Below are 18,169 nucleotides of genomic sequence, written 5' to 3'. Positions count from 1 at the left end.
TGTTTGAAGTGCTTATTTTGCAGAGCCCTAATCAGGCCTGAAATATTCGGCATGCACATCCTTCAAAGTGCTAAGAGTCCTTCGAACGCCAACTGGAAATCTTCTTCATCTCCCTCCCCTTATTCTGTGTTTATTGCATCATTCAGTGTCAGGTGTAAGCAACCAAAACAGTTCCGAGAATGGATAAAATAGATTTCCTTTATTGTTGATAACCGGCTTACAAGAATCTCGCCAGACTAGTTATCTTTCCTTGGGAAATGGCAGATAAAGAGCTAAGGCAGGGGTGGGATTCAACTGGTTCGCACTGGTTTGGGCGAACTGGATTTTAATTTTACATCTGGTTCGCCGAACCTGTAGTTGCAAGGACTGGCTGGCCCCGCCCGACCTACTCCCCCCTCCCAGGAGTCTCCACATGGCCCATTCATCACGCCAGGTAAGTGCAGGGCCTACATGGAGGCTCTGGGAGTGTGAAAAATGGGCCTCCCAAAGTCCAAAAATGGGCCTGTTTCCAGCCTCCAGAGGACCTCCAGAGCCCGGGGAGGGTGTTTTTGCCCTCCTGGAGGCTCGAAGAAAGACTCCGGAGTGTGGGGAGGGCAAAAAAATGAGTCTACCAGAAGTACTGGAAGTCTGAAAATAGGCCCGTTTCCAACTTCTGGAGCCCGGGGTAGGCCGTTTTCGCTCTCCCGGAGGCTTGAGGAAAGCCTGGGGAGGGTGACCCCCACCCGCCATGGTGCAGTAGGCTGAGTAGGCCATGGCCACACCCACCCAGCAATCGGCAGAGAAGCGGTTGTTAACATTTTTCAATCCCACCCCTGAGCTAAGTTACTAATAGAAGAGAATATTTGTCGTTCAGGGTTGAAATGAGGGGTCCTTGGTGCTCTCTGACCTTGGTGGTTTTCATGCTGATGTTTCATTACTCAGCTAGGTGACATCATCAGTGCTAGGAGGGAGTGGGGTTTACAAAGTAGAGGAGAAAGAGAATTATAGTAGTAGTAGTAGTAGTAGTAGTAGTAGTAGTAAGAGAACTACTATGGGATCCATGGTGCTCTCTGAGCTTGGTGGTTTTCATGCTGACGTTTCATTACTCAACTAGGTCACATCATGGAGTGCGGTTTACAAAGTAGAGGAGAAAGAGAAGTATAGTAGTAGTAGTAGTAGTAGTAGTAGTAGTAGTAGTAAGAGAAGTACTATGGGATCCTTGGTGCTCTCTGAGCTTGGAGGTTTTCATGCTGACGTTTCATTACTCAACTAGGTCACATCATGGAGTGGAGTTTACAAAGTAGAGGAGAAAGAGAAGTATAGTAGTAGTAGTAGTAGTAGTAGTAGTAGTAGTAGTAAGAGAAGTACTATGGGATCCTTGGTGCTCTCTGAGCTTGGAGGTTTTCATGCTGACGTTTCATTACTCAACTATGTGACATCATCAGTGCTAGGAGGGAGTGGGGTTTACAAAGTAGAGGAGAAAGATAATTATAGTAGTAGTAGTAGTAGTAGTAGTAGTAGTAAGAGAAGTACTATGAGATCCTTGGTGCTCTCTGAGCTTAGTGGTTTTCATGCTGACGTTTCATTGCTCAACTAGGTCACATCATGGAGTGGGGTTTACAAAGTAGAGGAGAAAGAGAAGTATAGTAGTAGTAGTAGTAGTAGTAGTAGTGGTAGTAGTAGTAGTAAGAGAAGTACTATGAGATCCTTGGTGCTCTCTGAGCTTGGTGGTTTTCATGCTGACGTTTCATTACTCAACTAGGTCACATCATGGAGTGGGGTTTACAAAGCAGAGGAGAGAGAGAATTGTAGTAGTAGTAGTAGTAGTAGTAGTAGTAGTAGTAGTAAGAGAAGTACTATGGGATCCTTGGTGCTCTCTGAGCTTGGTGGTTTTCATGCTGACGTTTCATTGCTCAACTAGGTCACATCATGGAGTGGGGTTTACAAAGTAGAGGAGAAAGAGAAGTATAGTAGTAGTAGTAGTAGTAGTAGTAGTAGTAGTAGTAGTAAGAGAAGTACTATGAGATCCTTGGTGCTCTCTGAGCTTGGTGGTTTTCATGCTGACGTTTCATTACTCAACTAGGTCACATCATGGAGTGGGGTTTACAAAGCAGAGGAGAGAGAGAATTGTAGTAGTAGTAGTAGTAGTAGTAGTAGTAGTAGTAGTAAGAGAAGTACTATGGGATCCTTGGTGCTCTCTGAGCTTGGTGGTTTTCATGCTGATGTTTCATTACTCAACTAGGTCACATCATGGAGTGGGGTTTACAAAGCAGAGGAGAGAGAGAATTATAGTAGTAGTAGTAGTAGTAGTAGTAGTAGTAGTAGTAGTAGTAAGAGAACTACTATGGGATCCTTGGTTTTCTCTGAGCTTGGTGGTTTTCTTGCAGATGTTTCATTATCAGGGTAGGTAACATCCTCAGTAATAGAACAGAATGGGAATTCTGTTCTGTTCCGCTCTGATCAGTTCTGTTCCATTATGTTCCGTCCCATTCCATTTCTTGGAGCTCATTATCCTTATTGAAGTTTTGAAATACTCCTATTTGTTTTTCCCAGCTGCAGGGATCTCTCTTACACACAGTTAATATTTTGGGAAGAGGTGAAAGGCTGCAGATGGTGGGATGTTGAAACAGAGCCACATTTCAGATGGACACAGGGATAAAATGTTCTGGTTCGCTCCACTCCCTTAGGGTTAGGCGGGGTTTAACATCGGTTGAAATAGTTTCAATATGAGTTTAAATGGGTTCAGCGTGAGAAAACACTGAAAAACAAATTGTATTTTTTTAAAAAATAAGGAAGTACCAACCAATTTGAATCTATTTTGGCCACGAAGCCAACTTGAATTTTGTTACTTCCTCTGCCTGACTCTATTTGATGAAAAGTCTTCTGTCTCTGAATCACCCTCTTCCCAAGTTTCGCTCTAAGGAGAAGCTCATATTTGTGCAAGAGACACGAAAGATTTTTTTTTTTAATATGGATGGTGCTTCGCGTCCTGAAAACTGCATAGAAAAAGTAACTTGTTCTGTTTTTGTCTGTTTTGAGAAGGAATGTATTGCCAAAAGCGCATATTTTAATCTGCAGCACAAAAGCTATCTATCCCAACAAGGGAACAACTGGAAAAATTGGAACGTTTTGCACAAGTGTGCAGATAACAGCAGCAAAGATGATTTTTTCATTTATTTATTTTATTTAGTTTGTCAAACATGGAAAAGATAACAGGTATAACTTATGAACATAAATAAGCCCTTGTCTCCTTAAGTACAGGCAGTCCTCAGTTTACAATAGTTCATTTACTGACCATTCAAAGTTACAACGGCACTGAGAAAAGTGACCTTAGGACCGTTTCTCACAGTTATGGCCTTTCCAGCATCCTCATGATCATGTGATCGACATTCACATGGCTTGGCAACTGGTTCATACTTATGACGGTTGCAGTGTCCCAAGATCACATGATCTCTTTTTGCGACCTTCTGACAAGTCAAGGAGGAAGGCAGGTTCACTTAACCACCGGATTTACTAACTTAAACAACTGCAAGTGATTCCCTTAACAACTGTGGCAAGAAAGGTCGTAAAATTGGCCAAAGCTCACTTAACAGATGTCTCTCTTAACAGCAGAAATTTTGGGCTCAATTGTCTGTAGAGATTCTCAGTCATCCAGGTCATGGTTGTCCCAAAGGTGATTTTTTTGGCAACTGGACTTTCATTGTTTTTTTATCTTTTGAAGACGTTTCGTTTCTTATCCAAGGAGCTTCTTCAGCTCTGACTGGATGGTGAGGAATGGAAGGATTGATATTCCTTGCAGGCAGCTGGCCGTTTGCATTCTTTTAGAGGGTCCTTGAAGCACTTGGAGGTTTATCTCTGTCCTCAGGGTCACCTGAGTGGTGCAAATGGTTCCTGTAGTCTGCAATTTTTTTCCTCTGGAAATCCATCCCTACTCCCAAACCCTTCAAAGGGTGTCCATCCCAAACTGTTTAGCTAAAAGTCTGTAGAGATTCTCAGTCATCCAGGTCATGGTTGTCCCATGGACTCAATTGTTCGTCGCAAATCAAGGACTACCTATTCTTGACAAGCTGTTGCATATAAGAATGCCTGCCTTGAGCAGGGGGTTGGACTCAGAGGTGGGTTCCTACCAGTTCGCACCTATTCGGTAGAACCAGTTCGTCAAATCTACCGAACCGGTTAGAAGAGGTTCCACCAGTGGACCCGGAAAGCAGGCCACACCTACAGAAGAGGTTCCAAATTTTTTTTGAAACCCACCACTGGTTCTTGGATATGATTATTCTACATTATCAAGCTCATATTTATAAAACTCAGTGCCTCTGTGAAAGGTAAGGATGACTACTGCGTTTGTGGTGCAATCAGAACATTGCGTGTGTTGAAGTTGTTTTAACGCAAACCAAAGATGCCTTTTAAAAAACAACTTTACATCATATTTTTATGCATGCCAGTGCTGTGTGTGAAGGAATTTAAGGTGGTTCTGACAAGTGTCGTCGGCATCTTCATATCCGGTCACATGGGCAGCAAGCCACTCCCATCCGGTCACATGGGCAGCAAGCCACTCCCACAAAGGAGGCCACACCCACTGAGTAGGTTCGAACAATTTTTGAAACCCACCACTGGTTGGACTAGAAGACCTCCAAGGGTCGCTTCCAGTTCTAGGATTCTATGAACGGGCAGGTTTTATTTATTTATTTAAAAACAAAAAACAAATAACCATTTCTGATGGACTAGGATACTATCTTTATTTATGGATAATGCAGCCGTCTTGATGTTGACCGATTCTCACATTCCTGCTTCTTCCCTTGGTGTGATTACATCAACCCCAAACAACTTCCCCTTGAAAAAGAGTTAATGTAATAATCAAAAGGCGCTAATCCTTTTTCTTTTCTTGTGTAAAAGAGGGGAAAACTCATCACCAGAAAATGTTATGATAATGTATTACCATGCTGAGTTAATTGTCAATTCTAAAGTTACTTAAGTGTAGTTTAATGATATGTGCAGCCATTTATTTTAAACCTTAATTGTTATTAATGGATTGAAAGGGGTGGGGGTGGGGGGGAATAAGCCAATTTCCTTGCACTTAAAGTGGATCTCAATTAACAGCAAGTGTATGACGTTCTAAAAATAACCAAACTTTTCTGCATGGAAAAAGTTAAACCTTCATTGTGGGTTTAACGTGGCAACATTGTACATCACGCTAATCTATTAGCAGGGCGAGTCTATCAAATTAAAGTTCTGGAGAACTTTCAGATGACGAGATAGTGATGATCATCATGTGGTTGCTGTGGCCAGCGGAGCTGGCAGCAGATTCGGACAGTGAGGAGGTTGGGAAGGAACATGGGCCAGTCCTGGAATCTGGGGAAGGCTCTGATGAGGGCTCTGTGTCGGAGGCAAAGAGGGGGCCAGAGCCGTCTGACAGTTATCAGCTGCCTTCGGATTCAGACATCAGTGAGGCAAACAGCTGGAGCCTGTTCCCAGTGTGCGCCTGCACAGAGTTACCAGACGATGGGAACCGCCAAAGAACAGGGGTCGACTTGGGAGTAAGGCCACAGGTGGACGATGAATGGCCCCTCCCAGAGGAAATAAAAGGGGAGCGAAAGGGGAGTGGAGTTTGCAGGAGACCATTAGTTTGCTTAATTGGTTCGTGACTCTTCGAGACTCCTGGCCAAGTTTTGCAGATATCGTCCTGGCAGCTCTCCAAGCCAGAGAAGGTCTGTGACTGTAAATCCTCCCTTGAAAGACTTTGCTGGATGTGAATGAGCAGAATTCACCATAAATTAACAAAATGATCTTTTTTTTAATCAGGAGTTTGCTTCATGCTCTCGGGAAGCCTCAGTCAGAACGGTGGTCCTTTTTGTAAGTTTGTAAGATGCTCCTTCAATCATTCTCCAAACTTGCTAAATATTGTTAGGCCCATATTACAAACTAGAGATAAAAATGTCCCCGCAAAGAATTGACAACTTATCATAGACACTAAATTACTTTAAAAAAGTAAGGAAAATTAAATCAGTACTTTCCAAATGTATAATTTAGCCTTAGGATCACTCTTCTTTAATAACTTTATATAACAGGGCAAAGATTTGCAAAGGTAGTCCTTGACTTACAACCTTTCACTTAGTGATTGTTTGAAGTTACAACAGCACTGAAAAGTTGACTTATGACCATTTTTCACACTTATGACTGCTTCAGCATCCCCACAGTCATGCAATCAAAATTTGGATGCTTGGCAACTGGTTCATATTTATGACGGCTGCAGTGTCCGAGGTATCATAATCCTCTTTTGTGATCTTTTGATAAGCAAAATCAATGGGAAACCCAGATTCGCTTAACGACCATGTTACTAACTTATCAACTGTAATGATTCATTTAACAGCTGTGGCAAGCAAGGTTGTAAAATGGGGCAAAATTCACTTTGCAATTGTCTTACTTAGCAACGGACATTTGGGGTTCCGTTGTGGTGGTGAAGTCAAGGATTGCCCCTAATATTAAACACCCTACTTTCCCTGGTGTAATACTTCTCTTCCTCAAATATAGAAAGGCATTATGATTTATCACTTATAAACTGAACCTCTGTTATAAATCCGAAAACTACAATCAACTGAAATCTTAATCAGTTGTGGGTCAGGGTTCCAAGTAATAGATCTGACAGAGTTTGTTGCATAAATTCAAATCCAGGAGCACACACAGATAACTGATGCAGCAGGATTCATTAACTTCTTTATATACACAACAATAGATGAATAAATGTACAATACCAACAGGTGGTTCTTCCAAGGAAACACAAGGCAGGAGAGTTACAGGCAAACACACGCAGTTAGTTCCATTTCAGCAGACAAACCCGGACAGATTGCTAAGTTTACTTCTCAGATCAGCAGACTGCTTAAGTTTCTGTTTCACTTCTCTGCACAGACTCAGATCTGTTTAAGCTCCCATTGGCTGACTTAGTTGCTATGCCTATTCATTGGCTGACCTTGTTCCCATGTCTCTCCCAATCATGAATATTTTAACAAGATGCATTGCAAGCTAAAACTCCAAGACTGGTAGCTTTATTGGAAAATATCATATTGGTGAAAACCGACCCTGAAAATCCCTGTGGTTTTCACCATATTAAAAGTAAATGATTTTCCATGTTCTCAAAACAAACAGTCGCATGCTCCAATCAAACCAGGTGGCATCCCGCCACCTTCTTCCGAGCAGATGTGAGAATGTCCTTGGTTCCCAAGAGAAAGTATTTTGTTTTGACTACAAAAATAACCTCCCCCCCCCCGCGACCCTCAGCTCCAGTGTAACAACACAGCAGCAGACATTAAGGGCATCAGTCAGGCCAGCTTCAGGATCGTCACCATGGTTTAATAAGCTGCGATGCAAGAATAAAATAACATCTATAAATATCACTTCTCATATAGATTTATCATTGAACATAAAAAGCTCGGAGAGGTAAACCACAGCATTGTATTAGAGGTAGCAGATAGGATAGACATGGCTGGCTAAATCGAAGAGAACAATCGACCAACGGAACAGAAGTTGCCTTCAGAAGTTGTGGGAACTTCATCCCTGGGGGCTTTCAAGAAGAGACTGGACTGCCATTTGTTAGAAATGGTGTAGGGTCTCCTGCTCCGGCGGGGGGGGGGGGTTGGACTAGATGACCTACAAGGTCCCTTCCAACTCGGTTAATCTGTAATATGTATCATGCTTTTTTGCGATACGTTTTCCGACCCAAGCCTGCAAAACTCAATTTTCCCCATACCTTGTTTCGATAATCAAGCGCCTCAACCGAGGAGGAAAGAAAGCTTTCTGCTGCCAATCCTGTAATTTTAAAACTTGGCATTTCTAGAAACCGCGTTAACCTTTCACCAAGAGATATTAACACACGCACCCCAACTTATAAACAATTGCTCCAAGTTTACCACCCACGTACAAAAGACCTCATGGCTGATCTTTGCGAGATGGAAACCAGGAGCAAAATGTTAGTACTGTATCATCTTATTTACGGAGTTTTGTCTGATCTCCCTAGGCTGCGTGGTTTTAGAAAGAGGGGGGGGGGGTAATTAATACATGTCCTCTGTGTATACATTCTTCTAAAGGGTGACATCGTTACTTCTGCTCCATCATCTAAACACAAGGCATACTCACAAAGGTGAACGAATCGGGGAAATTTCATCCTTTCTTTACTTTTGTGAGTTAGTTTGGTTTATTGATTAGCCCAAAGGCCAGGGGTCGTCTTCTGCTGGTTCACCCCGGTTCGGATGCATCAGTAGTGGTGGCAGTGAGATGCTCCACCCACCTGCCCAGACGTCAGCATGGGCGCTCTGCGCATGTGCACGCCCGTTCTCCCAGTTCCAAACCGATAGCGAAGATAAGGGGATATAAGATACAATAGCAGAGTTAGAAGGGACCATGGAGGTCTTCTAGTCCAACCCCCTGCCTAGGCAGGAAACCCTATACCGTTTCAGACAAATGGCTATCCAACATCTTCATAAAGACTTCCAGTGTTGGGGCATTCACAACTTCTGGAGGCAACTTCTACGTTTCAAAAGTTTTATTTCTTTTAAGGCAAACATTTCATCATTCTTCAATCAGTAAGACATCGAAGTACAATTTTTTGTATGTCAAAATAATTCTAGTTTACCACCAAATTCTTGTCTAGCCTAATATATACCCCTCCCTCCCTTATCTTAAGCATAGGCTAACTGGAATTTCTTGGTCCCATATTTATTTTGTATATAGTCAATCCATTTTTTCCAGTCTCGTTTATATCTCTCATTTGAGTGATCTTTAAGATATGCCGATATTTTAGCCATCTCGGCTAAGTTTGTAACTTTCAATGTCCATTCTTGAGTTGTAGGCAAGTCTTCCTTCTTCCAGTATTGCGCCACCAACAGTCTTGCTGCCGTTATTAGATGCAGAAGAGGCAACTTCTGTTCCACTGATTAATTGTTCTAACTGTCAGGAAATTTCTCCTCAGTTCTAAGTTGCTTCTCTCCTTGATTAGTTTCCACCCATTGCTTCTTGTTCTACCCTCAGGTGCCTTGGAGAATAGTTTGACTCCTTCTTCTTTGTGGCAACCTCTGAGATATTGGAAGACTGCTATCATGCCTCCTCTAGTCCTTCTTTTCATTAAACTAGACGTTCCCAGTTCCTGCAACCGTTCTTCATATGTTTTAGTCTCCAGTCCCCTAATCCTCTTTGTTGCTCTTCTCTGCACTCTTTCTAGAGCAGCGATGGCGAAACTTTTTTGGCTCGCGGACCATAAGGGGGGAGCACAGGGGGGTTGTGCATGGGCGTGCCACACCCATAATGCAATGTGCGACCCCCCCACCAGTGCGCATGCATGCATGAGAGGCGCGACCCCCATTTTGTGCATGCTTTTTTCACCCTCCCCAAGCTCCAGAAGCCTTATAGGAGCCTGGGGAGGGCGAAAACAGCCTCCCCCACCCCCCGGAGGCCCTCTGGAGGCTTCAGGGATCTTCAGGAGGCTTCCCTGAAGCCTCTGGAGGACTAAAAAAGACCCTAAGAGCAAACTGGAAGTCACTTCCAGTGCAGGGGGCTCTGCGTGCATGCGTGGGGGCGGGGCCTGCGTGAGGGCATTGCATTATGGGTGTGGGTACACGCTCACGTGCGCTATTGGCACCCAAGGAAAAGAAGGTTCGCCATCACTGGAATAGGGTTTCCTGCTTGAGTAAGGAGGTTGGACTAGAAGACCTCCAAGGAACAGCTTGCCTTCAGAAGTTGTGAATTCTCCAACGCTGGAAGTTTTAAAGAAGATGTTGGTTGACCATTTGTCTAAAGTGGTGTAGGGTTTCCTACCTGAGCAGGGGGTTGGGCTAGAAGACCTCCCAGGTCCCTTCCAATTATTCTATTCTATTCTATTCTGTTCTGTTCTATTCCATTCCACTCCACTTCAGTTTACAATCTACTCTACTCTACTCTACTCCACTCCATTCCATTCCACTTCATTCCATTCCATATTTTCTCTCCTCTCTTCTCCTCTCCCATCCCATCCCATCCTATTCTCCCTTCCAACCTTATTCTGTGTTCTGTGTTTTGTGTTGTAAACATATCTGGCACCACGGCAGAATTAAAAACACTTGATCCTATGAGCTTCTTTTACTATCCCAGAGACCAATGAACACAGGCAGGATCCAGAATTCAAACAATCAATTAATGCAGAGTACAAAACGTTCAAGATTAATTCTCGGTTGCTCCCCCAGATCTCTGCGTTCACCTATGCCAAACGAGGGCTAACAGGCTTTCAAGCATGGGGTGTTTTTGTTTTTTTTAAAGTCATTTCAAGCAAAGACAGGTTTACACTCAACCCACCGGAGAAAGATAAGGGTAAAAGTAACAAGGACTCTACAAATGACATTCCAGTAAACCTTAAGATGCTAAATATTTAATACAGTGGTGGTGGTGGTGGTAGGGGTATCTGAATTAATGCGTAACGTTCAGCAAAGAAACGAAAGCTTTTGTTCTGGTGGCTTCGGTGAAGGAAGTGAAAAGAGGTTTGTTTGCTTGAACATAAAGGCACCCAAATCAATATTTCACGATAATCAAAACCAAGCGTCATAAAATTCTGTTCCCTGCTCCCAACATACAAAGCCAGCAAAACAGCTTCCAGCCAGAGATTGTGGTTTTCTTTTAATAGACTAGATGTCATACTGGATGGAGGCTAATGCAGAGGGCATGGATTTTGTTCAATGAATCTGGCTTCCCCATTGTCAGAATGTCCCAAAAGGTGATCACATGACCACCTGATCCTGCCACCGTCATAAATATGAATCCCGCTGCAGCATCCCTGTGGTCACGTGAACAAAATTCAGACGCTGGCATGTGTTTATGGCGGTTGCAGTGTCCAGGGGTCATGTGATGAACCTTTTGCGGACCTTTGGAAAGCAAAGTCAATGGAGAAGTAAAATCAGATTTGCAATTGACCAAGTCGTTCTGACCGAGGCTTCCCAAGATCACGAAACCGACTCCTCGTCCCGATAAAACCTCTTTTATTTAGGTTAAATGGAATTCCTCTCCAGCAAAGTCCCGGCCAACAGTCTTTCATGAGATTTCACAACTGCAGACTTTGATCAGGCTTGGAGAGCTGCCAGGCCGATATCTTCCAAACGCCATGCTGTAGCAGCAATTCCTTGGCAAGAAGTCAGGAACAGATCTTCACCCTAAGGAATTGAACTGATTGTCTCCTGCAAACTCCACTCCCCTTTCGCTCCTCTTTTATTTCCTATGGGAGGGGCCATTCACCATCCACCTGTGCCTTTACTCCTGAGTCAACCCTTGTTCCTTAGCTGTTCCCTTCTCCTGGCAACTCTGTGCATGTGTACATCGGGAACAGGCTCCAGCTGTTCTTCTGCCCCACTGATCTCCGACTCCGAAGGCTGCTGATAACTGGCATACGGCTCTGGCCCCATTTCTGCCTCCGACACAGGGCCCTCCTCAGAGCCTTCCCCAGGCTCCAGGACTGGCCCATGTTCCTCCCCAACCTCCTCACTGTCTGAGTCTGCCACCAGCTCTACTGGCCACTGGCGGGCCACAACACCACCGTCTAGGATCTACCAACTCTTCTTCAGCTCAAGATAATTTGTAAAATGGGGCAAAATTCATTTAGCCATTGTCTTGTTTAGCAATGGAAACTTTGGGCTCAAAATTTGTCTGTGTGCGTGTGTGTCTCCCTTTTGAGAATCCAAATTAACTCACTTCTAACGTTTTTTTTTCAGCGACCCTTATTAGAGAGAGAAGCTCATCTCCTAGTGAATTTTGTGCCCAGGCCAGTTTTAAACCTGGGTTTTCCCTACTCATCTTCCCACAACCTAAGCAGGACGCAACAAAAGTTCTTCAAAACATCCCCCCTGGTTTTATGTTTATGGAAGGCCGGATCCATTCCCCTCTTTATGAATTTTCACATGCCCCCCCCACCCACCCCCTTTTTTTTTTTGAGTAAGAGCTGGAGATGCAAGGAACTATCGTAATGTTGGGCTGTCAGAGTCAGCAACCGCTGGGAAAGCAAATGTGAGTACTTTTGCTTTTTGTGGCTTGTCGTTAGAAGGAAAATATCCTGCTGGGATTCTTTGTTTATTTGTGTCATATACATATTTCAGGTCTGACCTTATGGTTTGCGTTTTGTTTTATTGATCAGCCACCCCCCTTTGGCACTGGACTTGAACAGATAATACATATAATGGAGAACAAGAACTCAAAATTCAGGTATTTCCCCCCCCCCCTTTTTTCCTTCCCTTCCTTTCTTTTCCCTTCCCTTCCCTTCCTTTCTTTTCTTTCCCCCTCCTTTCCTTTCCTTTCCCTTCCCTTCCTTTTCCTTTCCCTTCCCTTCCTTTTCTTTCTTTCTTTCTTTCCCTTCCTTTCCTTTCCCTTCCTTTCTGTTCCTTTCCCTTCTCTTCCTTTCTTTTCTTTCCCCCTCCTTTCCTTTCTTTTCCCCTCGCTTCGCTTCCCTTTCTTTCCCTTCCCCCTTCCTTTCGTTTTTCTTTTCCCCTCTTCTTTTTCCTTTTCCTTTCTCCCTTCCCTTCCCCTCCTTTCTAAGTTCATACATAAAAATATCCCTGGGAGGCCCACCCTCATTTGCAAGAGGGAACTTCGCCTGACACAATAGTCCCCTCCACTCACAGATATTAAGACAGTAGTCAAGACGTGGTGGCTCAGTGGCTAAGACGCTGAGCTTGTCAATCAGAAAGGTCGGCAGTTCGGCGGTTGGAATCTCTAGCGCTGCGTAATGGAGTGAGCTCTCGTTACTTCTCCCAGCTTCTGCCAACATAGCAGTTTGAAAGCACGTAAAAATTGCAAGTAGAAAAATAGGGACCACCTTTGGAGGGAAGGTAACAGCGTTCCATGTCCCTTCGAGCATTTAGTCATGCCGGCCACATGACCACGGAGACATCTTCGGACAGCGCTGGCTCTTCAGCTTTGAAACGGAGATGAGCAGCACCCCCTAGAGTCAGGAACAACTAGCACATATGTGCAAAGGGAACCTTTATCTTTATAGGATGGCTTCTCTAGCCCAGTGGTTCCCAAACTTGGCGACTTTAAGACTTGTGGACTTCAACTCCCAGAATTCTCCAGAGCTGGCTGGAGAATTCTGGGAGTTGAAGTCCACAAGTCTTAAAGTTGCCAAGTTTGGGAACCACTGCTCTAGCCCATTGGGGTTAATCCCCAAACTAATCAAGGTTTCAAGAAACTGTGATGCAAACAGCCTTTAATGGTATGTGGGAATGGCCTTGGGAGAGAGGAAGGTCCATAGACAAGGTAATGATTTGGGAGAAACCTGCAGCTGAAGTGAGAGAGAGGTTTAGAGATTGGCCAGCCTGAATTCCTGAAGGATAAGAAGCAAAGGAGGGCAGATTCCCCCCCCCCCCCCAATATATATCTTGCAATCAGGAGTGGTATTTACCTACCTTCCCTACCTGTTCGCAAATATGTGTGGCACTAAGCCTTCCACGCATGTGCTTTTGGCTAAAAAGGGCCTAAATGGGATGCCATAGAGCCGGCGCGGGTAGGTGAGGCCACCCACGATTTCCGCTACCAGTTTGGGCAAAACAGGTCCGAACCAATAAATACTACCTCTGCTTGCAATGCTTATCTAGTTCTTCTGTAATGAGTGCAGTTAATCTGGCAAGATTCTTGTCAAAAGGTGGATAACGCATACAAAACAAGCTGGGTGATTTTGTGCCAATCACTAGGAGAATGTGAGTTCTAGTCCTGGATCAGGAATGAAAGCCGGCTAGGTGACGTTGGGACAATTACCAGGAAACTGTGAGTTCTAGTCCCATCTTAACCATGAAAACCAGCTAGGTGGCTTTGGGCCAATCTAGGTGTGGTCTTACTAAGGCTTTCTACCTGTGATGGCTAACCTTTTCGGCAACGGGTGCCCAAACTAGAACGTGCATGCATGCACATGCGCCGGAAACCCGAAGACTAACTGGCCGGTGCGCATGTGTGCATTGGCCAGCTGGTCTTCGGGTTTCCAGCACATACGTATATTCTGGCTGGCCAGCTGGTCTTCCTGCGTGCCAGAAACTAAAAGGCTAGCTGGCTAGTGATGCATGCCTGTTTTCTGGCTGTTTTTGGCCCGTTTGGGGGGTCTTTTTCAGGCCATTTTTTGTTTTCCACCAGAGCGCCTAAAAACGGCCTGTAAAAAGTCCCGGAAACCAGCTCAAAACACATCCTGTTTCTTGGGCATTTGTGGCTGTTTTCAGGCTATTTTCCAGCAGCCGGTGCACATGTGCATGCGGAAAAACAGAAGAGCAGCTGGCAATAGTGTGCATGCCCACAGTGAGGGCTCTGCGTGCTACCTCTGGCACCTGTGCCATAGGTTTGCCATCATGGATTTATCCATTGGTATTAGCACCTTCCTCAGGGGTGGGTTCCTGCCAGTTCTAAGCTCTTCTATAGAAGAGGTTCCACAAATCCACAGTGCCGTTTAGAACCGGTTCCAGCTCCCTCCTCCCGCCCATCCGCACAGCATCAAGATGAAGAGCGAGAGGAGGAATTCTGGGAGTTGAAGTCCACAAGTCTTAAAGCTGCCAAGTTTGAACACCACTGGGTTTTTTTCTCTCTAAAGGGTTAGGGGTGCAAGAGTCTTGTAACTTGACAGCTTTAAGACTTGCGTGCTTCAAATGCCAGAGTTCCTGAGCCAACATGACTGGAGGAGGAATTCTGGGAGTTGAAGTCCACAAGTCTTAAAGCTGTCAAGTTTGAACACCCCTGGGGTCATTTTTCTCTAAAGGGTTAGGGGTGCAAGAGTCTTGTAACTTGACAGCTTTAAGACTTGCGTGCTTCAAATGCCAGAGTTTCTGAGCCAACATTTTGGTTGCTAAGCAAGAGCGTTGTTAGGTGAGTTTCACCACATTTTGCAAATTGGCCACACCCACCCAGTCACATGACCGCCAAGCCAAGCCACTCCCACAAAGCAGGCCACACCTACAGAAGAGGTTCTAAAAATTTTGAAACCCACCACTGGTATGAAGTTATAAACACACATTTTACAAGTTGACTACGCCCACCCAGTCACATGGCCAGCAAGCCACTCCCACTCAGTCACATGGCCAGCAAGCCACTCCCACTCAGTCACATGGCCAGCAAGCCACTCCCACCCAGTCACATGGCCAGCAAGCCACTCCCACAGATCAGTCCACACCTACAGAAGAGGTTCTAAAAATTTTTGAAAGCCACCACTGACCTTGCTTGATCTTTATTGAATCCTTCTGTTAATGCATCTTAGGATTGCATTGGCCCTTTTGGCTGCCGCCACATACTTTTGGCTCCTATTTAATTGGTTGCTCACTAAGACTCCAAGATCCCTCTCACAGTCACTGCTATTAAGCCTGGTTTCACCCAGTTCTATGTGTAGCAATAGCAATAGCAGTTAGACTTATATACCGCTTCATAGGGCTTTCAGCCCTCTCTAAGCGGTTTACATATCGCCCCCACAGTCTGGGTCCTCATTTCACCCACCTTGGAAAGATGGAAGGCTGAGTCAACCTTGAGCCGGTGAGATTTGAACCGCTGAACTGCAGATAACAGTCAGCTGAAGTGGCCTGCAGTACTGCACCCTAACCACTGCGCCACCTCTGCTCTAATATGTGTCCTTTTGGTTTTTCTTGGCTAATATTTCATCCTAGCATTTGCAAAGTTCCCTGGATTACTGAATCTTTCGGTGCCCCGAAACCAAAAAGACTCTCAAAACTGGCAAAAGAACAAACTGCATCAACCCTCATCCCAGAGATTAAACGGGAGATTCTAGTTCAAACACGTCCATTAGTTGAGACGGCTTTAAAATAAAAAAAATAAAAAAACCAGCTTAGACAAACTCACCAGCAGAACTGCCAATGGTTATTAGCTGAGCTCCTGCACTGAACATTCATGATTGGAATTCCCTCGAAATCCAATTAGGAGAGGCATAAATAATAGAAAGTGAAGTGATGGGGAAAATTTCTGCTCACTTTAGGGTTATTGTAGATGGGGCTTTTAATTATAGTCCATCCTTCTGATGTTCTTAACCTGCCTTTAGCCTCCTTTTACTATATAAAACAAGAGACCATTAACTTCAAAAGAAAATCAGAATTCCATCAAAGGTGCACTAGGCACCAAGTAAATTCAAGGCAAATTGTCTGTACAGATTCTCAGTCATCCAAGTCACGGTTGTCCCCAAAGGTGCTTTTTTCAAGAGGCAACGGTTGCCGTAGTAACTTCCAAGGGTCACTGAATGAACTGTCGTAAGTTGGGGACTGCCTGTACATGCCAGCTGCCAAGCATCCCAATTTTTTTTAAAAAATTTGATCATGTGACCATGGGGATGCTGCAATGGTCATGAGGGTGAAAAACGGTCATAAGTCACGCTATTTTCACTGCCGTTGTAATTTTGAACAGTCAATAAATGAACTGCTGTAAGTCGAGGCCCACCTGTACAGTCATCTAAAGTAGTATTTCTCAACCAGTGGTACTTTAAGATCTGTGGACTTCAACTCCCAGAATCCCCCAGCCAGCAATGCTTGTGTGGACTTCAATGCCCAGAATTCCCCACCAGCAATGCTTATGTAGACTTCAATTCCCAGAATTCCCCAGCCAGTAGCCAATTTTATTGCATTTAACTACAATGACAATAAAGATTACACTTATACTTGTGTGGACTTCAACCCCAGAATTCCCCAGCCAATAACACTTGTGCAGGCTTCAACTCCCAGAATTCCACAGCCAGCAAGGCTTGTATGGACTTCAACTCCCAGAATTCCACAGCCAGTAACGCTTGTGTGGACTTCAACCCCAGAATTCCCCAGCCAATAACACTTGTGCAGGCTTCAACTCCCAGAATTCCACAGCCAGCAAGGCTTGTATGGACTTCAACTCCCAGAATTCCACAGCCAGTAACACTTGTGTGGACTTCAATCCCTGAATTCCCCACCAGAAACACTTGTGTGAACTTCAACTCCCAGAATTCCACAGCCAGTAATGCTTGTGTGGACTTCAATCCCTGAATTCCCCACCAGCAAAGCTGGGAAACTTGTCGAAAACTTGTGTGAACTTCAGCTCCCAGAATTCCCCAGCCAGCAATGCTTGTGTGGATTTCAACTCCCAGAATTCTGGAGCAGCGTTGCTGGCTGGGGAATTCTGGGAGTTAAAGTCCACACAAGTTTTCCAGATTGAAAAAAATGCTAGAATTTGAAAGAAAAAGGTGAAAGATTCTTTCAGAAAAAGCTTCCTTTTCTTCCAATGACATAGCTGTGGTTTATTTTTTTCTCATAATAGAACATTTCCCTGGTCCTTTCCTTTTATTGGATTAATTTATTGGAGCTTCTTAAAAACAAATATTTTCACCGAGGCCTGGTAGACTAGCAGTGACTTCCTTGCTGTTTGATAAATTAAAGCAGTAGGTAATTCCACAAGCTGTTTGCAATTCTGTTAATTTTTCTAGTTGCTGCACATTAGAGACCCCGCACAGCAATTACCATCAGTAAATCTCCTCAACCTTGACTTCAAAACTCAAACGGCTGCTCAGAGTGGCAGAGATAAAACTAATAATGTACCCTGCTTGGGAACAGCGAGGCAGCCCAGAGGAAATCACTTCCTTCTTGTAGACGCTGGAAAAGTTCTTGTTCACTTGAATCCGATGTATTATTATTATTATGTGGTTAATCTTTGGTGAGATTCACAGCCTTTGGGGCTGGTTGGTAGCTCAACAGCTCGAGTCCTAACCAAGGATCTAGAAACTGTTAAGGTAACGTCGGAGGATATAAGTTGTTCCAAGTAGGATGGTTTTTTGTAGAGTCAGAATGTTCAATTCTGATAAATTTAGAATTTCCAAATAGCCAGGTAGCCCTTTAGGTATTGCTCCAAGGGCTCCAATTACAATTGGGACAACACATAATTTCCCCCCCCCCACAGTCGCTCAACTTCAATTTGCAAGTCTCGGTACTTTGTAATTTTTTCTTGCTGTTTATCTTCAATTCGTGCATCTTCAGGTATTGCAATGTCAATGAACCATACTTTTTTTTCTTTTCAACTATTGTTATTTATTATACAATTGTATCACAGCGGCCAGTTGTTTTGCCAGATTTGGCATTAATTACTAGTCGGGCCCCACCCAGGGGCCTAGGACGTCGTATTTTCGTAATATGTGTGCAGATCCCAGCAGTGCGGCTTTTTGCATTTGACTGATGGTGATTTTGTCAATTTTTAATTG

Source organism: Thamnophis elegans, chromosome 7, assembly GCF_009769535.1.
Source record: "Thamnophis elegans isolate rThaEle1 chromosome 7, rThaEle1.pri, whole genome shotgun sequence".
Lineage (NCBI taxonomy): Eukaryota > Metazoa > Chordata > Lepidosauria > Squamata > Colubridae > Thamnophis > Thamnophis elegans.
The sequence above is the reverse complement of the archived record's forward strand: the minus strand, read 5'-3'. Positions refer to the sequence as shown.